The sequence below is a fragment of the Triticum urartu genome, chromosome 5 (genome assembly GCF_003073215.2).
Source record: "Triticum urartu cultivar G1812 chromosome 5, Tu2.1, whole genome shotgun sequence".
Taxonomy (NCBI): domain Eukaryota; kingdom Viridiplantae; phylum Streptophyta; class Magnoliopsida; order Poales; family Poaceae; genus Triticum; species Triticum urartu.
Window position 1 is genome coordinate 443,103,544 of NC_053026.1, and position 24,994 is coordinate 443,128,537.

The following is a 24,994-nucleotide window of genomic DNA, read 5'->3' on the forward strand; positions in this document are numbered from 1 at the left end:
AATGGGCTTTATTTTACACTTTTATATCATTTTTGGGACTAACCTATTAACCGAAGGCCCAACCCAAATTGTTGTTTTTTGCCTATTTCAGTGTTTCATAGAAAAGGAATATCAAGTGAAGTCCAAACGGAATGAAACCTTCGGGAACGTGATTTTCTCAACAAACGTGATCCAGGAGACTTGGAGTGGACGTCAAGAAACAATCAAGGAGGCCACGAGGCAGGGGGCGCGCCTACCCCCCTAGACGCGCCCTCCACCCTTGTCGTGGAATTGTCACGGCAGATGTCCTCTTGCAAGGACTTAATCGTGGAGCCATCGCAACTAGGAAGCTTAAAGGGGTTAATCAGGACAAAGGACACGCGAGGTTTATACTAGTTCAGCCCCTTACGGTGAAGGAAGGCCTACGTCTAGTTAGGTTGGTACTGCTTGAGGTTTCGACCAGGGAGCGAGATACGCTATGCCCGGTTCTCGATTGGTTGTTTCTTGCCCTAAGCCGCCGGCGGGTCATTCCCTTATATACACGGGTTGACGCCTTGCGGCCTACAGAGTCCCGTCCGGCTCATAAACAGTGTCCGGCTCGGTGACTAGTTACCTCTACCTTATGTTACAAGTCATGCCATTACGGCGGTTTGTCTCTATGGGCCTTAAGCTCTATGAACCGCCATCCTCACGCTGGGTCTTGGGCTTCCTTTACGATGAGTCTTCTTTGCATAACCCGGCCCCTCCTGGCCGGCTTACTCAAATAGTTATATCCCCAACATTAGGCCCCAGATTGATTTGGACTGGTTCATGTCAATCTTAAAATACCTTAAGAATCAGTCCTTCTGCCTTCTGTCCGTGAAAAGGTTATAACCCATTGTGACGTCATCTTTTGGATCCGGGTTAACCCACCGTGACATCATCTTTTAATTAAATCCTTATCTTATTTCATCATATCTTCAACGGATCTTTGCCTTAACTGACCATCCCGAAAATCGAGGCGTTGGGGTCGTTGTAAAATGATATTCCGTCTCCTCGTTTCTCGCGCCGTCTTGGTCGGCCCCTCCTTATAAATAGATGCGACCTAGGTCTTTTTCATTTCCTTCAGTCGTCTTCCTCCTCGCACCTCCTTCTTTGCTGCTCAAGCTCCGCCGCCGCCGCCGTCGACCCCCTCGTCTTCACCGACTCAGGCCGCTGCATCACCCTGATTCTGACTAGAAAACGATGGCGACCCTCCGCAGTTCTTCCGCATCTGTGAGTTCCTCTTTTCCCCCTTCTCAGATCTGCATTGAAACCGTCTTGAGTTCGTCGTCGTTCATCGCCGCCCGATGCAAACCTCCATTAGTTCTCACCTCCAATGCCTTGTTTAGATTATAAAAACAACTTAGAACTGCTGCGGAAAATGTTTGTGCTTATCCTGTATGAGAACAGATCTCATTTCCCTTGTTTTGGAAGCCTTCCGCGAGTATATGAACTTCTCTGTACTGTTTTAGGTCTAGAAATATTTTCCTTTCCAGAGCATCGTTTGATCCAAAATAATGATTGCAACTTGTGAAACCTGTTTGTTCCACACTTAGCCAAAAAACTGCGTCTGTTGACTCTGTTTCAGCCATAGTAGTCTGTGTAGCTGGTTTAAGATAATACCGGCTGTCAGCACCGCTTGCCTCTGGCGACTTAAGAAAACCTTAATCATCTTTAATACCTGCAGTTGTTAAACATTATCACATAGTTACCTGCACGTCATTAGGCCCCTTCTTAAGCCGCCATCTTAAATAACCCAATAACGTTTATTCTCCGGGTTATAATAAACCGGAAAAATTTCCTTTATCTTGTTGTAGGCTTCAATTTACCCAATGGCACCCAAAGCTGTTAAACCTCCGGTTACCTGCAACTGGGTCCCATCCATTGTTACAGAGAGCAAACTATCCGAGTTTGTAAAGTCTGGCCATCTGCCCAAGAAGGATGTCATGTCTTATCGTACTCCTGAACCGTATGAAGAGAAACCTCAACCCAAGGAAGGGGAGGTGATCATTTTTACCGATCACATGAGCCGGGGATTTGCTCCTCCCGGTTCAAAATTCTTTAGAGACGTTCTGCACTTCTTTGACTTAAGACCTCAAGACATCGGGCCCAATTCCGTGTCAAATATCTGCAACTTCCAAGTTTTCTGTGAGGTCTACCTTGGAGAAGAGCCCAGCCTACTTTTGTTCAGGGAATTGTTCTATTTGAACCGGCAGAATGAGCGGGCCAACGGGCCTAGTCTGGAGCTTGGTGGCATATCGATTCAAAGGCGGAGAGACTGCCTGTTCCCTTATGCTGAATTGCCGAGTCATCCAAAGGACTGGAACCAGACATGGTTCTACTGCCAAGATACTTCTCCGGCTGGTGAAAACCCGCTGCCTGGCTTCCGTGCATTGCGCCTTGAACCTACTCACCCACTGCCAGATAAGTTGACTGCTATTGAACGTCTGCCACTCACCCCCAAGATCAAGAAGATTAAAGCTCTTTTAGGGAACGGCTTAGATGGCATTGACCTGGTCCGAGTCTGGGTTGCTTGGAGAATAATTCCGTTAAGTCGCCACCCCGGCTTAATGTGTAATTATTCAGGCAAGAAAGATGACCCTCAGCGTCATAGTCCTGACGACTTACCAGATGACGTAGTTGAAGCTACAACTCAGTCTTTGTTGAAAGAGGGCACAGTGAATAGTAACGCTTTCAGCTTACTACCTTTTTGCCAGAAGAACCCGGCCCCTGCAGTAAGTTTCCAGCCGTCGGGTTATAATTTTTTTTACCATGTTATACTGTATTCTTACGCATAACCCTTTATAACCTTTTACAGGCAAATGATAACTTCTGGAAAATCCAATATGATCATGAGGCGGCCAAGACAGCCAGGGCGGCCAAGAGGGCCGAAAGGAAAACCGCCAAGCCCACCACTTCAAGGAAAAGGAAGCCAAGCGCTTCTGAGTTGTTTCAGCTTGATGATACTGATGATAATGAGGAATAGGTAACTTTTTAATTTCCCTTTCTCCTTTATCACTACTTTACTGATATTAACCTTCTTTCAGGGAGACACGGGCAACAGCCAACCCGTCAAGGAAGAGGTAATTATAATCTCCTCCGACTCCGAACTTCGGCCGCGTCAGAAAATTCGAAGAGTAACCCAGAAAGTAAGATTTTCACACCCTTTGGCCTACCAAGATCCTGACTTTCTTTTGAAGAAACAGCAATTTGAAAACCGGAGGCAGACCCGGACCAGCAAGGATGCAGAGCTATCCTTCGGCTTGCCTGACACAACCCAGAAGCGTCGGACTGAGGTTATCTCCAATTTATACCCTTTTTTACCTTTGGCGGGTCTAATCTGTCAACCTCTCAATTCCTCTGACTCCAATTACTAGGATACCTCTCCTTCATCCGGTGAGTCCATGCAATCAAACATGCCGGCTTTTAAGACTACCCCTGGGTAATATCAATTTATTCACCTTATTTTTTTTCTTTCTTCATGTTTCTTTACTTATTTCTCTGCTTTGCCCACAGCGTGCAGGTTAAGCCCAGGAAGAAAACCAAGAAAGATAAACCGGCCCAAACCCCTGTGGTGACTGAACCGGAATAGGGTATACCTGCTCCCAACTCTTCCACACATCAACCGCCACCTGAACCGGCTCAAGACATTGCAGCACCAACTTCTGACCCGCCTGCTGAAGATACTCTTGATGGTTCTGTTAACCCGGAGGCACCTAGCCCAGTCAAAACGGCTAACCCAGAAGTGGAATTTCTCAAGGCTCAATTTGTTGAGCCGGCCAGGCCCACCGTCCTTGCCAAATGCTCGGCTAAAGAGGAGTTGCTAGAACGCCGTAAGGCCAAGATGGATATCACCGACTATACTCATTTGAGTATTGGAGAGATCGTCTTGGGCTATATCAACCAGGTGCAAAGCAGCCGTGACCTGGAAATTGACATGGTGAAGCAAATACAGCAAAAATCTGAGGTATGACTTATGCTTCCTTACTTTCAATCATACTTACTATACCAGCCCCCAAGTCTATTGCTTATGAATAAATATGCTGTAGACTTAGAAAAATTGTTAGAGCTGCTTGCCCGGCTTAAAGAAAAATATTTAAACCGGATGTAACACAATACCTTTAACTTGCGATACACATTAGCCCCCAAGTGCCAAGTATCTTTGCTTGCAAAGTATTTGGGACTTAATATCCAGGACCGGCTTAATAATTTAGAAAGCTTCGGTATAAATTAGCCCCCAAGTGTCAAGTATCTTTGCTTGCAAAGTGCTTGGGATTTAATATTATTTACCGTAATCTTGACTACTATCCGGTGCAATGCAGGCCATCATAAGTCAATTTGAATCGGAGATTGTTGACCTGAAGAACCGCGTGGCAGCCCAGGAGATTGAAACTCAAAAGGCTAACTCCAAATGTGAATTCAGCGTCTCTGAACAAGAGAAGATGAAGAAAAATTTTGAGTTGGAGAAGAAAATTTGGGCTGATGAAAAGGCCGCACTGGTGACCCGGGCCGAGACAGCAGAGGCATCGCTTGCGGAAGCAACGGCCGAACTGTCCGACTTAAAGCGCCAGATATCTCGAATGGTCTCATCAATCTTTGGTGAGTGACTTACTCAAACCTTAAACACTGCAAAACTCCTTTAATGACCATTTCAGTTATTTCCTCCGGCTCACCTTATGCTTAATAACGCAGGCCCCAGGAGCACAAATCTCAAGCAGAACATGGTGATCAAGCTGAAGGCGGTTTATACTCTGGTGGAACAGCTCTACACCGGGTCACAACGTGCTCTGGCCGTTGTGGCTTTATCAAATGATGTTCCCTATCTCCTGCAAGATGTGCTGAAGCGGCTTGCTGTGCTACCTCAGCAAATCCAAGAGTTAAGACGAGCATCTGCAAGAGCCGGAGCTATAGCCGCATTGAGCCGAGCCAAGGTGTCGCTTCCAGAGCTAGACCCCGCTGATATTGCTCTTGGGTATCCACATTTGAAGGAAGATGGCACTGTGTTTAATGATAAGGACTTCACCGCCTATGTGAAGGATATACGCCCGGTGGCTACTCTTATTGGGAACGATACTGACCTCACCAAATGTCAGCCGGGTTATGACAAGGAGAATCAGAGAATCCCCACGCCGCATTATGACGATGTCAGTTGATCCCTCCAACCCGTAAGCACACCTTTGCCCCTGAAGTCGACCCAACCGGTTTAATAGATGATGAAGCTGAGTTTGAGGCCTTGAGTGGCATTGACTGGGCCTCATCATCCTTCCAGGACAAAACAGCCGGCGGAGAGGCGGAGAAGGATAACCCGGAGGCTTCAAGTCAACCCAAAGAGTAGATTGCCAGGCGCCACCTGCTTATGTCATTGTAGAAAAACAATGACGCATCATTCAGACTAGGGGAGTCTTGTAACAGAGTAGAAAATACCTTGAGTTTTGCTATGCCTTTGTGCATGCTTATGGCCCTTAATACCTGCATAAGCCGCCGTCACTATGCACTTTGTAGTTTATATGAATCCGTTATGTCCTTTGCAGAAATGTCTTGCATTGCCCTATAATGCTTACGGCTGCTTTTCCGGCTTATATAAGCCAACCGCCGAGGGTAAGTTTAACTCCTGAAAATTGGCACATAAAAGTTCACCTGGTACTTAACAACCTGATGTAACCAATATTAATCCTGGAGGATTGCAATGTATTCCATTGTATTTTCAGAGGGTCGCAAGATATCCAATGTTGATACTTGTAAAATATGATGAACAAAATTCAAGGGTTTCTGATTCGAATACGATCAGTGAACCGTTCCAAAGGGGTTGAGCTAAGATTCGGATACGATCTGTTAGCCCCCAGTGGCTGTGGCGATGCCGATCAAGTGGGTATCGACAGCTATGTTCTCTTTGGTTCGAATACGACCTATGTTTGAACAGGAAGCCCCCAAGTGACCATAAGAGTTGTTTAATGATGCTGATTCGAATACGATCCACGTCAGACCCAAAGGGGTTAAGCTATGATTCAAATATGATCAAGAAGCCCCCAAGTGGGTTTGGCAGTATGCCGATCAAGTGGGTATTGACAGCTATGTTCTCTTTGGTTCGAATACGACCTATGTTTGAACAGGAAGCCCCCAAGTGATCACAGCTAGATTTAGATATGATCATAAGCCGGACCAAAGGAAAGCCGGATTCAGATATGATCCGCTTCTCCTTGGTTATCTCCACCACCTGACAAAGAAAACAAATAAACCTTTTTTGGGAGTGGAAAAAAGGACAGAGGTCCTGCTTTATTGCTTTATGTAATATATATAGTATAAGTATATACACATTAGAGCCGATGGCTCAAGTACAATAAGGCTGAAGATGAGCGATATTCCACGGCCGACGGGTCTCCTCCTCCGACTTACGTGAGTCTTTGTGCTCCCGAACGTCGATAAGGTAATATGATCCGTTGTTCAGATTCTTGCTGACCACAAAGGGTCCTTCCCAAGGAGGGGATAGCTTGTGCATGTCAGATTGATCCTGGATGAGTCGGAGCACTAAGTCGCCTTCCTGAAAGGTTTTGGACCTAACCCGATGGCTGTGGTAGCGGCGCAGGTCTTGCTGGTAAATAGCCGAGCGGGCTATTGCCAAGTCTCGCTCTTCATCCAACAGGTCAAGTGCGTCTTGCCAAGATTTTTCGTTGTCTTCCTCAACATAAGCCGCCACACGGGGTGAATCATGACGGATGTCACTTGGCAGGACCGCCTCTGCTCCATACACCATAAAGAAAGGCGTGTAACCCGTAGATCTGTTAGGTGTAGTATTGATGCTCCAAAGTACAGAAGGTAACTCCTCCACCCAACAACCCGGCGTCCGCTGCAAGGGGACCAAGAGCCGGGGCTTGATACCCCTCAAGATTTCTTGATTAGCTCGTTCTGCTTGACCATTGGATTGAGGGTGAGCCACAGCTGAAACGTCAAGCCGGATATGCTCTTGTTGACAGAACTCTTCCATAGCTCCTTTGGAGAGGTTAGTGCCATTATCAGTTATGATGCTGTGTGGAAAACCAAAGCGAAAGATCACCTTTTTCATAAACTGGACCGCTGTGGCTGCATCACACTTACTAATTGGCTCCGCCTCCACCCACTTTGTGAACTTGTCAACCGCCACCAAGAGGTGCGTCTTTTTATCCTTAGACCTTTTGAAAGGCCCGACCATATCAAGCCCCAGACTGCAAACGGCCAAGTAATTGGAATCATCCTCAATTCTTGAGCCGGCACATGGGCTCGTCATGAGAATTTCTGACATCTGTCACATTTACTGACCAAGTCTTCTGCATCAGCATGAGCCGTCAGCCAATAAAACCCATGACGGAAAGCTTTGGCCACAAGAGATTTTGAGCCGGCGTGATGACCACAATCGCCTTCATGAATCTCACGAAGGATCTCCTGGCCCTCTGTAGGTGACACGCAACGTTGAAACGCTCCAGTGACGCTGCAATGATGTAACTCGTCATTGACAATTTTCATGGACTTGGACCGCCGGACGATTTGTCTTGCCAAGGTCTCATCTTCAGGCAACTCTCCCCTGGTCATGTAAGCCAAATAAGGCACTGTCCAATCCAGGATAACGTGGCGAGCCGCCACCAGCTGTGCCTCCGGGTCTGGTATTGCCAGATCTTCCTCTGTAGGTAACTTAACTGACGGATTATGAAAAACATCAAGAAAGGTGTTAGGCGGCACCGGCTTACGCTGAGATCCCAGCCGGCTTAAGGCATCAGCTGCCTCATTCTTCCTTCGATCAATGTGTTCCACCACATAACCCTTGAAATGTCCAGCCACAGCATCGACTTCACGACGGTAAGCCGCCATAAGGGGATCTTTAGAGTCCCACTTGCCTGACACCTGTTGAGCCACAAGGTCTGAGTCTCCCAAGCATCTTACCCGGCTCAAGTTCATCTCTTTGGCCATCCGGAGACCATGGAGTAGGGCCTCGTACTCAGCTGCATTGTTAGTACAAGGAAACATAAGCCGGAGCACATAACAAAATTTGTCACCTCGAGGGGAAGTTAACACGACTCCAGCCCCCGAGCCTTCCAACTGTCTGGATCCATCAAAGTGAATAGTCCAATAAGTGTTATCAGGATTCTCCTCAGGTGCCTGTAGTTCTGTCCAGTCGTTGATGAAGTCCACCAAAGCTTGAGACTTAATGGCAGTGCGTGGCACGTACTTCAGACCATGAGGCCCGAGCTCGATGGCCCACTTGGCGACTCGTCCTATGGCCTCTCTGTTTTGAATAATGTCTCCCAAGGGGGCAGAACTTACCACAGTGATAGGGTGACCTTGGAAGTATTGCTTCAACTTCCGGCTTGCCATGAACACCCCGTAAACAAGTTTCTGCCAATGAGGATATCTCTGTTTTGACTCGATGAGTACCTCACTGACATAATAAACCGGCCGTTGAACCGGATGTTCCTTACCAGCCTCCTTGCGCTCTACCACAATTGCCACACTGACGACTCATGAATTAGCAGCCACATATAACAGCAAAGGCTCTTTGTCAATGGGAGCTGCAACAACTGGCGGCTCAGATAACTGCCTCTTCAAATCCTCAAAAGCAGTATTAGCAGCATTACTCCAGACAAAGGTGTTTGCCTTCTTCATCAGTTGGTACAGTGGTAGGGCCTTCTCACCTAACCGGCTTATGAACCGGCTTAAAGCGGCAACACGACCCGCCAGTCATTGAACATCATTGATACATGTCGGTTTAGCCAAACAAGTGATTGCCTTAATCTTCTCCAGATTAGCCTCGATGCCCCTGTTTGAGACCAAGAATCCCAAAAGCTTGCCTGCAGGCACACCAAATACACACTTCTCCGGGTTAAGCATCATTTTGTAAACCCGGAGATTGTCGAAGGTTTCTCTGAGATTAGATATCAAGGTTTCCGCCTCTCTGGATTTCACCACTATGTCATCCACATACGCATGAACATTGCGCCCAATCTGATTGTGGAGACAATTCTGTACACACCATTGATAAGTTGCCTGGGCACTCTTGAGCCCAAAAGGCATAGGCACATAGCAAAAGGCTCCAAACGGAGTGATGAAAGCCATCTTCTCCTGGTCCTTAACTGCCATCTTGATCTCATGATAACCAGAGTAATCATCCAAAAAGCTCAAACGCGCACAACCCGCCATAGCATCAATGATTTGATCAATACGGGGGAGAGCGAAAGGATCAGCCGGACAAGCCTTATTTAAGTCCGTGTAATCCACACACATCCGCCAGGTGCCATTTTTCTTGAGCACGAGCACCGGGTTAGCCAACCACTCCGGGTGAAAAACTTCGACAATGAACCCAGCCGCCAAGAGCCGGGCGACCTCTTCTCCTATAGCTTTTCGTCGCTCTTCATTGAATCGCCGCAGAAACTGCCTGACCGGCTTATACTTCGGATCAATATTAAGAGTGTTCTTAGCGAGTCCTCTCGGTACACTCGGCATGTCAGAAGGCTTCCATGCAAAGATGTCCCGGTTCTCACGGATGAACTCGATGAGCGCGCTTTCCTATTTAGGATCCAAGTTGGCACTAATGCTGAATTGCTTAGATGAATCGCCCGGAGTAAAATCAACAAGCTTAGTCTCTGCAGCCGATTTAAACTTCATGGCCGGGTCATGCTCCGTAGTCGGCTTCTTGAGAGAGGTCATGTCCGCCGGGTCAATGTTATCTTGATAAAATTTGAGCTCCTCCGCTGCACAGACAGACTCGGCATAAGCCGCATCGCCTTCTTCGCATTCCAGGGCCACCTTTCGACTTCCATGCACGGTGATGGTACCCTTGTAACCCGGCATCTTGAGCTGTAAATAAACATAACACGGCCGCGCCATGAACTTGGCATAAGCCGGCCGCCCGAACAAAGCGTGATATGGACTCTTGATTTTTACCACCTCAAAAGTTAACTTTTCCGCCCTAGAATCATGCTCATCTCCAAAGGCCACCTCTAGCTCAATCTTACCAACAGGATACGCCGATTTACCAGGCACCACTCCATGGAAGACGGTGTTGGAAGTCTTTAAATTCTTGTCAGTTAAGCCCATGCGCCGAAAGGTCTCGTAATAGAGGATGTTGATGCTGCTACCTCCACCCATGAGCACCTTAGTAAATTTATAGCCACCAACCTGCGGTGCCACTACCAAGGCCAGTTGACTTGGATTATCAACCCGGGGAGGGTGATCCTCCCTGCTCCAGACAATAGGCTGTTCCGACCACCTCAAGTAACGAGGGACTGCCGGCTCAACAGAATTCACCTCCCTCCTATGAACTTTCTGATCACGTTTACACAAACTTGTGGTAAACACGTGATACTGCCCACTATTTAGATGTTTTGGATGGCTCTGATAACCCGACTGCTGTTGCTGCTGACCTCCTTGACCAGACTGCTGTTGACTATAACCACCCTGGCTTCCCTGAAAATCGGATCCTGAACCGCCGCCCGGGCCATGAAAGCCGCTAGCTCCTGAGCCTTGATTGCCATCAAACGTATTAGAATTCTTGAAATCCTTCATGATTGCGCAATCCTTCCATAAATGAGTCGCTGGCCGTTCCCGGGTGCCGTGTTTCGGGCAAGGCTCATTGAGTAGTTGCTCAAGAGACGGACCTGACCCACCAAACCGAGGGGGTGGCTTTCCTTTGCGCTTCTGATTGTTACCCTATGCATTGGTCACAAATTCCGGGTTACTGTCCGCCTTACGCTTATTGCCTCCTTGACTCGCTGGGTTATGTTGCTGACCCTTTCCATTACCGTTCTTCTTTCCCTTCCCTGTCTTTTCCTCATTAGACGCGGGATCTTTGGTACTATCAGAATCGGCATACTTGACTAGAGCCGCCATTAGCGTCCCCATATCGTTGCAATCACGCTTAAGGCGCCCCAGTTTCTGTCTCAGAGGCTCAAAGCGGCAATTCTTCTCCAGCATGAGAACTGTTGAGCCGGCATCCATCTTGTCAGACGAATGTATTATATCTTTGACCCGGCGCACCCAATGAGTTGTAGATTCACCTTCCTCCTGCTTACAATTTGTTAGGTCCACAATTGACATAGACTACTTGCAAGTGTCCTTGAAGTTCTGGATGAAACGGGCTTTTAGCTCCGCCCATGAACTAATGGAATTGGGTGGCAAACTCTTTAACCAAGAACGGGCCGTTCCGTCCAACATCATGGTGAAGTATTTAGCCATCGCTTCATCACTAACCTCCAGCAGCTCCATGGCCATCTCGTAACTTTCAATCCACGCCCCAGGATGTAAATCGGCCGTATAATTCGACACCTTTTGAGGTCCCTTGAAATCCTTGGGCAGACATACATTACGTAGAGCCGGTACCAGACAAGGAACTCCTCCGGTTCTAGTAGCAACACCCGCCTCAACGGAAGTCGTCGGGTAAGCCGGTGAGTCCTGTTGGGCTGCTAGCTGAGCCGCTAGCTGAGCGGCCCGCTCGTCCTCCTGACATATCCGATCCTGAACCGGGTTATACCCGCCGGGCTGGTTCCGGCGCTGTGTGCTACTTGACAAGGCCTCTGACTCCATGTGCCTACTGTAACTCGGGCTCCGGTTTTGACGAGGTGGAGCTAACCAGGGCGGAGGAGTTGAGTGAATCATGTCCCGGCTGTAGGAGTAGGTCTCTTGCTGAGCCAGGGCTGTTTGGACAAGTTCCCTGATCCTCCGGGTTTCCACCGCTGTCGGATCATCACCATCTACTGGGAGAGGCGCCAAACGTGCTAATGCTGCGATTAAGTTCTCCATGGGGTTGGAGAAGTAACCCTGTGGTATTGGTACGTAATGGGGCCGTGCCGTATTGCCGTGAAGAGGCGCCATCACCGGAGGCTGGACTGGGCCTCCCGCTCCGGATGTCATAAACTGATTTGCACCTGGCGGGTTACTTGGGCCGGCCCCGGGTGTAGCAAAGAGATTCCGAGGATCATAAATCTGAGATAAACGGGAGAGTTTTCTAATGTCTCCTCCTCATTACCTCATTAGATGTGTTCAAGCTCAACGTGAGCTGAAAAGCCTCTGCCTGAAGTTGCTGCGCCCGTACGTCCAAAGCCGCCCGCTCTGTGGCTAATCTAGTATCTTCAGCTGCTAAGGTTTCCTTGGCCCGGGCGATCTCATCGCGAACCTATGCCACCTCTGCCTCATGCTCAGATTGGTTCGCAGGGAGGACTGTAGCAGTTAACAAGTATGTTTTTCCATGAGATCCATCAGCACCTGAGCCGGTGAGCGCACAGGGCCTCCTGCCCTGGCTGCTCCTAACCCGAACGTTATCGCCGCTGTGGCCGTAGAATTTTGGCCGGGTTGAGTACCATCCATGAATACTCCTGCCCAGTTTGGCGACTCTGAGGGGTTCGGAATAGTGCTGCCATCGGAACAGCCCCCAAGCACACCATCTTGAACTTGATATAGCGAATCTATTGAGCCGGCGGATGAATCACCGTCAGGGAGGACGGCCGGCTCACCATCACCTTCAGATCCTTCAGAAAGCTCACCTCCATGGATGCAACCCACAAAGGCACGCTTCACGACGGGTTGAGCTCGGGCAGGTTTCGCACGCTGAGCCGTCTCGACGAGATCGGTGCAGCTGTCCGGCTCAGGGCCCGGCTCACCAATCCGGCCGATGAAGACATGAATTCTGCCAAAGGGGACCCGGTACCCATACTCAATTGAGCCAGCGTCGGGGCCCCAGCCTTCGTCGTCGATGTAGATCTTGCCGCGACGACTCTTGGTCATCCGGCCAACTGCGTATCCCTTGAGCCCTTCGAAGCTGCCCTTCAAGAACTCAAATCCACCATGCGCTGGCCCCACGGTGGGCGCCAACTGTCGTGGAATTGTCACGGCAGATGTCCTCTTGCAAGGACTTAATCGTGGAGCCATCGCAACTAGGAAGCTTAAAGGGGTTAATCGGGACAAAGGACACGCGAGGTTTATACTAGTTCAGCCCCTTATGGTGAAGGAAGGCCTACGTCTAGTTAGGTTGGTATTGCTTGAGGTTTCGATGACCAGGGAGCGAGATACGCTATGCCCGGTTCTCGATTGGTTGTTTCTTGCCCTAAGCCGTCGGCGGTCGTTCCCTTATATACACAGGTTAACGCCCTGCGGCCTATAGAGTCCCGGCCGGCTCATAAACAGTGTCCGGCTCGGTGACTAGTTACCTCTACCTTATGTTACAAGTCCTGCCATTATGGCGGTTTGTCTCTATGGGCCTTAAGCTCTATGAACCGCCATCCTCACGCTGGGTCTTGGGCTTCCTTTACGATGAGTCTTCTTTGCATAACCCGGCCCCTCCTGGCCAGCTTACTCAAATAGTTATATCCCCAACAACCCTCGTGGGCCCCTTGTTGCTCCACCGACCTACTTCTTGCTCCTATATAAGTCCACGTACCCCGCAAACATCCAGAGGCACAACGAAAACCTAATTCCACCGCCGCAACCTTCTATACCCGAGAGATCCCATCTTGGGGCCTTTTCCGGAGCTCTGCCAGAGGGGGCATTGATCACGGAGGGCATCTACATCAACTCCATGGCCTCTCAGGTGATGTGTGAGTAGTTTACTTCAGACCTTCGGGTCCATATCTAGTAGCTAGATGGCTTCTTCTCTCTCTTTGGATCTCAATACAAAGTTCTCCTCGATTCTCTTGGAGATCTATTCGATGTAATCTTCTTTTGCGTTGTGTTTGTCAAGATCCGATGAATTATGGGTTTATGATCCAGGTTATCTATAAACAATATTTGATTCTTCTCTGAATTCTTATATGTATGATTGGTTTATATTTGCAAGTCTCTTCGAATTATCAGTTTGGTTTGGCCTACTAGATTGATCTTTCTTGCAATGGGAGAAGTGCTTCGCTTTGGGTTCAATCTTGCGGTGCTCGATCCCAGTGACAGTAGGGGAAACAACACGTATTGTATTGTTGCCATCGAGGATAAAAAGATGGGGTTTATATCATATTGCATGAGTTTATCCCTCTACATCATGTCATCTTGCTTAAGGCATTACTCTGTTCTTATGAACTTAATACTCTAGATGCATGCTGGATAGCGGTCGATGTGTGGAGTAATAGTAGTAGATGCAGGCAGGAGTCGGTCTACTTGTCACGGACGTGATGCCTATATACATGATCATGCCTAGATATTCTCATAATTATTCGCTTTTCTATCAATTGCTCGACAGTAATTTTTTCACCCACCGTAATACTTATGCTATCTTGAGAGAAGCCACTAGTGAAACCTATGGCCCCCGGGTCTATTTTCCATCATACAAGTTTCCAATTTATTTATTTTGCAATCTTTACTTTCAATCTATATCATAAAAATACCAAAAATATTTATCTTATTATTATTATCTCTATCAGATCTCACTCTTGCAAGTGGTCGTGAAGGGATTGACAACCCCTTTATTGCGTTGGTTGTGAGGTTCTTATTTGTTTGTGTAGGTACGAGGTGACTCGTGCATGGTCTCCTACTGGATTGATACCTTGGTTCTCAAAAACCGAGGGAAATACTTATGCTACTTTACTGCATCACCCTTTCCTGTTCAAGGGAAAACCAACGCAGTGCTCAAGAGGTAGAAGGGACCCCCTAATCCAGGACTCCCTCAGTGATATCTTCCTGTGAGTCCCTGATCTCGATGATGCACATTTGCGTGTATGATTAGTGTATGATTGAATCAGGGGCGTCACAAGTTGGTATTAGAGCCGACTGCCTGTAGGAATCCCCCTTCCACACTCATTGGCCGAAGTCGAGTCGAGTCACTGAAAAAACTTTTACTAACATGGCTATTAGTCTTACGGGCCCACGTCGCCATTGGGTGATATTAGGATCCTTTATTTCTCATCTATACTTCGGGGCTCTGATCTCTCTTCTATTCGGGTTAAATGATTTTGCTAACTCTAACTCTAGGTTCTCGTAATTACTTCCTCCCAGAGAGCCCCTCGCTCTAGATGATTGCTTAGTGCACCGAAGGATTCTGAAGATACTCTCCGATGTTCTCTCGAGACTTTGTGCCTGTTGCTTTGGCAAATTCCCTACTATCAAAATATCCCTATGGATAAATACATACACCTGTCGTTCATACTTTTATTCCTAGTTGATTTTGTTATTACAAGATACCTCGAAATTCTCCCTATTGTTTAGAGAATACTTTGTGCCTACTGCCTTGCAGTTCTTTGCCACCTGAATACCCCTACGGATAATTTCTCACACTTATCGAGTATCCGCTTGTTCCTAGTTGATTCAGGTAATTCACAAAAGTCTTCAAAATACTATTTGATCTTTCGAAAATCCTCAACAGCCTGTTTGTTCTTGAAATTCTTGCTTGCTTGCATTATGCTTAATCCCATAGTCTCGTAATCTTATTGGCACCCCTTGTCGTTATCATTTTTGAGTCCATTGATTCAATATGTTGTGAATGCTCGCTATCCTCAATCAGATCCTAGAATTCATCCTTCCGGCTCACACGTCATTTTAAAACATGAGCTGGTTCTCGACCAATCAAATCACCGTCGATTGTACCCCTAAGTCTATTCAACTTATCCATCCTTAATCGGAGCGTTGCTTCTGATCATTTGATTTGGAGATCATAATTCCTTTGCATTTGAGTTTGAACTAGTCGGTTGTTTCTATAATCTGATCCCCTTGCATTCCTTCTTCTGGTTGAGTACAGATGCCCGCATCAGCTCCGTTATGGACCGTCAGATCCTTTGTTGAATTTATCATACGACAGTGTCCTTCGTTTACAAAAACCTCGAGGAGTTCTTTCCCTCATACATGATGCCATTGGTAAACTCTATTCTTTGATTTGGCCAACCATGCTCTGCTTTCGAGCTGGTGATATTTACTCGTGAAGCTTGTGGTATATGTTTCTAAGATACCCCAATGGGTTGAACATATGCCTTCCCTAATCCGTGTGAACCCGAGAGTTATCACGAGTCATACTCTTCTGGTATTTTGCCAGATAAAATTTCAACATTACAACTTCTTCGAAAATGAGAAGTGAATGAAAGGTTATGCATTGGAGAAATACGAGACGACCTTGAACTTTGTGTCCATGCCCATGGACACGATGTAGATCTTATCATGGAAGCTTCTCTTAAATTAATTATTCCCTTCGTATAAGTTCATCCTATATCTGGGATCTGTCCTTTTTCAATCGTGGTTTCGATCGTGTTCTCCTTTAAATGCCATTTCTCGTGCAAGTGTAAGCACTTGTCTGCTGCAGAGCAATACCCTAGTCCAACCTCTACTTTGATCTGTCATCGAGTATTACCCCCTGGTATCTCGAGATTATCATGGAACTGTATAGCTTCTTATGAGCTCTTCATCAAGTACTACATTCTCACTGATTCCAGTTTTCCCGGGTTCTAAGTTGTTAAACTCTCAAGGACACCGAGAGTCGGCTCTGCGATTCAACAATTCTTAGCAACCTTCTTTGCTTACGAGTTTGTACCCGATCACGTCATTCCTGGCCTGATTGGCTATATCATTATCATGCTGATTTTATCTGTGCTACCTGGTTCTTAATCCTGGAGCACAACTTTCGATGACGAGATAAGCCAACATCGATTTTCCTCATCATATCATTTCGCCTTGAACAGCAAGCTTGATTTCGAGTTTGTGTCGTACCCACGGTTCCAATAACCTTTCGCTTCATCATTCCTTTGACTTGATGTCGTCGATGATTGATTACATCTTCATGAAATCTCTCGACAAATGCGTCGTGATCATCATCAACCTTATGACCTCTTCTGGGATATCAATCGAATTCATGATGACAAATACCATCCTTGCCCTCGATGATTTTTGTTATCATCGATCACTTTATTGCCTTCCCTCCAACACAAACTTGTTCGTGTTTTGTGTTATACCTTGAGTTCCTTGCTATCCAGCATTTGTTCTTCTTTACCTTAGAATATTACCACCTTTTATGTCAAAAATGTTGTGGGAATTTCACCACCTCTTGAGAATTCTTGATACAAGTGATACTTCTCACCACCACCATTCCTTCTTGGTCCCCGTGTTGTTTATAACCGGAATGCCGACAAATGAACTACGATGTGTGAATTCAAAACTTCTAGCAACCCTATTGCTTGTAAGTTCCAAATGATAGTTTCTTTCTTCATATGTTGATTATTGAATTATCATCCTAACATTGATTGTGCTACTTAGTCCATCTTTTGGATGCACTTTCCAATCAATGTTTAATGGCGCATGTTTCCCTTGGGCATACATCATTATATCATTTGATCCGGAAAATATTATCTCCTTGTTCACATGATTGAGGAGATCCATCTTTTTGGAAATCTTGATGAATTATCACTAAGTCCATCAGCCACCTCCTCATCCTCTTCTTGATTTAACGATGAACTCTTGTTTCAGAACTCGCTTCCATAGTTCAGTTCCCGAGAATCTTACTAGGTCGCCTTGTCAATTTGTGTTGCACCTTTTCTCCTCGAGCATCCCGAGTCTAAGGTATCCTGACACCAATCGGAAATGAATCTCGGTCAGACATGATGGTTGGAACATATTTCCAAGAGTTGTAACGTTGGTCTTATATGACCCGGTAAGGTGATTTCATGCCTAGCGCACCTGGCTGGAGGACTATTTCTATAGTTTCCTTTTTAGCGGGTTTAGCCATTCTTCCATGAGGAAATTATAAGACTTACTCTATGAGTTGCTCCTGATGGATCCATTGTGTATCCCAAAGTCTGAGCTTTGTTTGAAGGTCGTGCCAATGCTATCTGTAAGCATGTCTATGGTACTCCGATTTTCAATAAAAACATTTAAAGCATAATACTAATTTTTCCTTATAATTATCCAAACATCGTTGTATGGGTAATGTCATGAAATTTCTCTCCCCTTACCTAAAGGGTTTTGTATGTTATATCCTGTCATGGATACCATGCTCTGCTTGTCCTTGGGAAGGATATACCCCTGAAATATGTGTTTAAACACATTTTTCTTTCCATTGTTCTGATTAAATCTGATACACACTTTTTTCTTTCCATTGGTTTGTTTAAACCCTTATTGTGATTTATATGATATAAGCAGTAATAATTCCCTGCTTGTGTAAACACCTCGGTGTACAACTCTGTCAGTAAGCCCATGTTACTATTATTGATGGCATTCCGGTAACCATTGATGGACGAGAACTTTGCCTATTGGTCCACCTCGTTTCAACGAGCTAGAAAATGGTTCTCTTCATCCCTCGCCCTTGGTACTAACGATGTTGGCGACATAACTGACAGACTATTTTCTGACATGCCTTACTATCATGACCGTGAAAGATGTCACCACCCTTCCTACTTTAACCCACATTGTGGGCCCATAACCCACAGTTCCACATGATCGAAACCTGACTCTCCTATACACCCCCTGTTCCCAAGGTTGTTCCTCGTGCGTGGCCTCATATGTAATTCATGAGCCACCTTCCGAGAGATCATCAATTCTGGTATCAGACACAATACTTATTCCCGTTGCTTTGAACCCCTTTCACGCCCTGTTTCAAGCATTGAACATTTGCCTGCCCGCTTGAAAATTCCCATGATACCTCCTTACTTTTCTCTCCATATTTTCTTAAGTTTCAATTCGAGAGTTACTTTCTGCCAGCTTCCCCGATGTTATCAAGCAGATAGTCAACCTTGCAGAGGTCCGTTCTCCCGGAATACCCCCCTTATTATTTCGTAAGTACGATAGAGTTCCCGAAGAAAGGATGACAACTTCATCATGAAGACCTGAAACAGACAAATCAAGACATCAATGTAATGGATCGACCTCTTCGAGAAGAGCAATGAAGGATGAGATTTCTTGTAGTGGAGGAGAATTGTGACGCCCGGATAATTAAGCTACAGTAACCCTCGGCTAATGATGCCACGTCACCTTGATTACTATTGCTAATCTCGCAATAGTTCGAAACTGGTTCAAATTCAAATTCAAAACCAAGCAAACAATGGAAGTTTTGAAATATTAAAACTAAAATATTCGGAGTGAGCCAAATAATTTATAAGTAATAATGGTGGAGAAACCACATTTTTATAAAATGTTTCAATGCACTAAAATAATAGAAATGACAGCAAAAACAATTAATTAAATGCCCTTTTAAACTTAATAAGATATTAAACCACTTTATTTAGTTGCCAAGAATTAATGGGGCAGTAGAAAATTTATTAATACTAATTTAGGTGCTAGTTGTAGTTTTTATAAAAAAAAACTAAATTTTAAAAGAAACTAAGCTGAAAAGGAAAATAAATAAAAACAAAAACAAAAAAAGGATAAAAGAAACCCCACTAGGGCCTCGTCCCAGCTGGCCTCCCACTAGGCCGGCCCAGCCAGCCACTTCCCCCTGTTCACTCCCCCTGTGGCATCGACCAATGCCCGCCGTGGCACCGGCCGGAGCCGTGGCGGCCATCCGCGGCCACTCCAGTGACACCCTGACCTATAAGGCCCCTGCGAACCCTAGATCGGTTCTCCCCTCCCCCTCACTCGCTCTCCTTCCTCTCCCCTCTCCTCTGGCTCGATCCCAAGCTCGGTCGCTCGACCTCAACACCACTGCTCGCCGTCGTCATGGGCATTGGCCCTAGCTCGCCTCGCCGACGCGTGCAACGGCCCCGTCGTAGTCCCCTACACCGTCTCCCACCTTGGATTGGAGCTCGGGGCCCCTGCATCAACCGCCGCGACCTCTTCTTCCTCGTCCGCTCCGTCGTCGACATCACCGGGATTCGCCGCCCTCCGACCATCACCGGCTTCCTTGGGCCTTCCCTGCAACGGTTGTGAGCTCCTCCCCCTTTCCCCTCACTCCACACGCTCGATTTTGAACTCTAGGGCTCTGTTCGCCATCGACCGAGCTGCTCCGCCGGACGCGATCGTCGCCGGCGTGGTTCCGGTGGCCCATTTTCCACGCGCACTAGTCCACACGCTTGGTTGGCCTGCGTAGAAGTCGTAGGTACCTCATGTCACTCGTTTTGCTCGCCATAGCCTACTTCCCGGCGATGCCCGAAGTTCGCCGTCCGCTGCGGTGCTCATCGCCGTCACCTCCGTCCACCTCGGCCTCGCTTGGCCATGCCCGGTCACGACCCGCACCAATCACATGCGCGCCTGGCCTCGACCGTTGCTGCGTCGCGCCTTGTTACTGTTGTCGCTTGCCACCGCTGCTGCTGCCCGCACTGTCGCCGACCCTGCCCTCTACCCCGCGGCCGCTTCTCTATACATGATGTGCCGGCAGTGCCCGCTCGCCGCCCCACCGCAGCCCCGCGCTGACTGATGCCGGCTTCTGCCGCACACGCGCTGCCCGCACTGGCTCGTCGAGCTGCGGCCCCCCTGCTCCGACCGGCCCATAGCCCGCCGGAGCCACACGCTGGCACCTTCCGCCACACTGCTGGCCCCGGCCTCGCCCGCGCCAGCGCCGCCTACCTCGCCATCCCGTCTGCCCTGTCGTAACCGTCGGCGGCCGCGCCACTAGCCGCGCCCGAGGCCAGCGCCCGAGCTCGCCCCGGCGGGTGCTCGTGGCCGCGCGCCCGTTAGGCCCCGCTGGGCCTATGACATATGGGCCCAGCGCCCTAAAAAATAATAACAATTATAATAGTAACATTAATTAAAAATTAATTTAATTAATTACCTAATTAACTAACTAATTAGTAAGTTAACTTAATTAAACTAATAGATTAGCCTAAAGATTCAATGACAGGGGACCCACCCCCTGTTGACCAGTCAAACATTGACTGGTCAACTCGGTCCCCCTGGACCACATGTCAGCCTGTGTGTACATTCTGTGTACACAAAGCTGGGTACCCGTAGCATTTTAACATTATTTTCGAATTAAAATAAATTTCAAAAATGCTATAAAATTTTGAAAAAATATATAAAATAATCTGTAACTCGGATGAAAATACTTTATACATAAAAGTTGATCAGAACGACGAGACGAATCCGAATACGCAGTCTGTTCATCCGCCGCACATCCCTAGCATAGCAGAACTTCAACTGTCCCCCTCCTGTCCATTTGTCCAAAAACGCGGAACACCGGGAATACTTTCCCGGATGTTCCCCCCTTTGCCGGTATCACCTACTACCGCGTTAGGGCACACCTAGCACCGTTATTTGTCATGACATGCATCGTCATGCATCTATTTGCATTGTATTCATTGTTTCTTCCCCCTATTCTCTTCGGTAGACTACGAGGCTGACGTCGCTGCTGCCCCGATCGACTACGGTGTAGACGACCACTCATTCTCGACAGAGCTTCCAGGCAAGCCCCCCCCCCTTGTTCATCCCGATATCGCCTACTCTTTCCCTCTACTGCTTGCATTAGAGTAGTGTAGTTGTTACTGCATTCGGATGAACCTATTCTGCTGCATAGCATGTCCTTGTTGGTACTGTTGTTGATACCTTACCTGCTATCCTAAATGCTTAGTATAAGTTGCTAGTATTACATCGGTCGCCCTACACTCTTGTCCGTCTGCCATGCTATACTACCGGGCCGTGATCACTTCGGGAGGTTATCACGGGTATATACTATACTATTACATACTTATGTTGATGATTTGGAGATGGAGGCTAATACGTCTCCATCGTATCTATAATTTTTGATTGTTCCATGCCAATATTATTCAACTTTCACATACTTTTTGGCAACTTTTTATATTATTTTTGGGACTAACATATTGATCCAATGCCCAGTGCCAGTTCATGTTTGTTGCATGTTTTATGTTTCGCAGAATATCCATATCAAACGGAATCCAAATGGGATAAAAACGGACGGAGCTTATTTTTGGAATACTTGGAAAATCTGGGAGAAAGATTAACGCAAAACGGTGTCCGAGGTGAGCACGAGGTAGGGGGCGCGCCCCACCCCCTAGGGCGCGCCCCTGACCCTCGTGGTCCACCCGTAAGGCGGTTGACGCCCTTCTTCGGCCGCAAGAAAGCTAATTTTTGGTTAAAAAAATCACGGCGAAGGTTTCAGTCCAATCGGAGTTATGGATCTCCATATATACCCAAAACGGCGAAAGGGCACCAGAGGAGAACGCCGAAAACAGAGAGAGACAGATCCAATCTCGGAGGGGCTCTCGCCCCTCCCACGCCATGGAGGCCAAGGACCATAGGGGAAACCCTTCTCCCATCTAGGGAGGAGGTCAAGGAAGAAGAAGAAGACGAAGGGGCCCCCTCTCCCCTTCTCTTCCGGTGGCGCCGGAACACCGCCGTGGCCATCATCATCACCGCAATCTTCACCAACAACTTCACCGCCATCATCACCAACTCTTCCCCCCTCTATGCCGCGGTGTAACCTCTCTACTACCCGCTTTAATCTCTACTTAAACATGGTGCTCAACACTATATATTATTTTCCAATGATGCCTGGCTATCCTATGATGTTTGAGTAGATCCGTTTTGTCCTATGGGCTATTTAATGATCAAGATTGGTTTGAGTTGCATGTTTTATTATTGGTGTTTTCTTATGGTGCTCTCCATGTCGCGCAAGCGTGAGGGATCCCCGCTGTAGGGTGTTGCAATACGTTCATGATTCGCTTATAGTGGGTTGCGTGAGTGACTGAAACACAAACCCGAGTAAGGGGGTTGTTTGCGTATGGGATAAAGAGGACTTGATACTTTAATGCTATGGTTGGGTTTTACCTTAATGATCTTTAGTAGTTGCACATGCTTGATAGACTTCCAATCATAAGTGCATATGATCCAAGTAGAGAAAGTATGTTAGCTTATGCCTCTCCCTCATATAAAATTGCAATAATGATTACCGGTCTAGTTATCGGTTGCCCAGGGACAAATAACTTTCTCGTAACAACAAGCTCTTTACTAAAACTAATTTACTTGTGTCTTTATCTAAACAGCCCCTACTTTTTATTTACATGCTCTTTATTATCTTGCAAACCTATCCAACAACACCTACAAAGTACTACTAGTTTCATACTTGTTCTAGGTAAAGCGAACGTCAAGCATGCGTAGAGTTCTATCGGTGGTCGATAGAACTTGAGGGAATTTTTTCTACCTTTAGCTCCTCGTTGGGTTCGACACTCTTACTTATTGAAAGAGGCTACAATTGATCCCCTATACTTGTGCGTTATCAAGACCTTTTTCTGGCACCGTTGCCAGGGAGCAATAGTGTGGGGTGAATATTCTCGTTTGTGCTTGTTTGCTTTATCACTAAGTAATTTTTATTTGTTGTTCTTAGTTGTTTTCTATCTTTAGTTATGGGTAGGAAACGCAAAATACCAAAAAAAAATAGTTGTACCTACTGAACCAATGGTTGAAGAACCACTCAAAATCTATCACACTCCTGAAGCTTATTACTTGGATCATCTTCGATCCCTATGTACTCGTGCTGAAACCCCAACTAGCTTAGTTGAGGGCAAATCTTTAGATGAGCATGCTTGTTATGTGCGACACCGTATATCTGAAAAAGGGAAACTTTTACTGGGTCAAATTCATCGTTTGCAATGCTATGCTTGGAATTTATGTGAAATATATGATTTTACTTGTTGTTCTGGAACCCTAAGAAACACCTTCCCTATTAATGTGAGTTTAGTGATAATGGAATCATATCTTCGTATGCTAAGGGTGTTTATAATTACTATGATGTTCAACAAATTGAAGAATTTGTTGCTTTTAAGGGTGCTTATGAAATTGCTTCTTTGATTGAAAAGTATGATGCTACTCTTTACAAATCTAAAAATTTTGCCATACTTAAATATTGCTATGATAATTATGCTTCTAATTCCTATGTTGAACCATATATTGAGGATTACTCCGCTGTCCAAGAAGAGACTAATATTTTGCAGGAGTCTATGGAAGAAGAAATTGATGAAACTATGAGCTCATTGGATGAAAAAGATGATGAGGAGAGCGAAGAACAAAAGGAGGAAGAGCGGATTAGCTACCCGTGCCCACCTTCTAATGAGAGTAACTCTTCAACTCATACATTGTTTAATTTCCCTTCGTGCTTACCGAAGGATGATTTCTATGATGACTATTATGATCCCTTTGATTCTCTTGAAATATCCCTTTTTGATGATGCTTGCTATGCTTGTGGCCAAGATGCCAATATGAATTATGCTTATGGAGATGAACTTGCTATAGTTCCTTATGTTAAACATGAAATTGTTGCTATTGCACCCATGCATGATAGTCCTATTATCTTTTTGAATTCTCCCGACTACACTATATCGGAGAAGTTTGCCCTTATTAAGGATTATATTGATGGGTTGCGTTTTACTACTACACATGATGATTTTGATGAATATAATATGCATCTGATTTCTTCTCCCACTTGAAATTATTATGAGAGAGGAACTATATCTTCACCTCTCTATGTTTCCAATACGATAAAATTGCAAGAAACTGTTTATACTATGCATTGGCCTTTACTATGTGTGCATGAATTGTTCTTTTATGACATGCCGATGCATAGGAAGAGAGTTAGACTTCGTTGTTACATGATACATGTTACTTTGTGCTCACTACTAAATTACAAATCATTGTTAATTAAAATTGTCTTTGATATACCTTGGGATCCGGGTGGATCCATTACTCGAGCACTATATGCCTAGCTTAATGGCTTTAAAGAAACCGCTGCCAAGGAGACAACCCGGAAGTTCTAGAGAGTCATTTATTTCTGTTGTGTTCTTTTATAAGGTTTAAAAATAAAAATAATGTGCCAAGGTTTTCCTTTAGGATGTTTTAGATGCTTGTTGGTTTGTACGGTGCAGGACAGAATCTTTGGCTGTAGTGCGCGATTTTACATTTTTAGCTGGGACGTAAAATGGTTCTGATTCTTTTTGCACCGTCTTTCTATACAAATTTTTTATTTTTACTAATTTTGGTAGAACTTTTCAAGTATCAGAAGTATGGTGAATGTTCAGATTATTACAGACTGTTCTGTTTTAGACAGATTCTGTTTTTGATGCATAGTTTGCTTGTTTTAATGAAACTATCAATTTATATTAGTGAATTAATCCATGAAAAAATTATATTACAG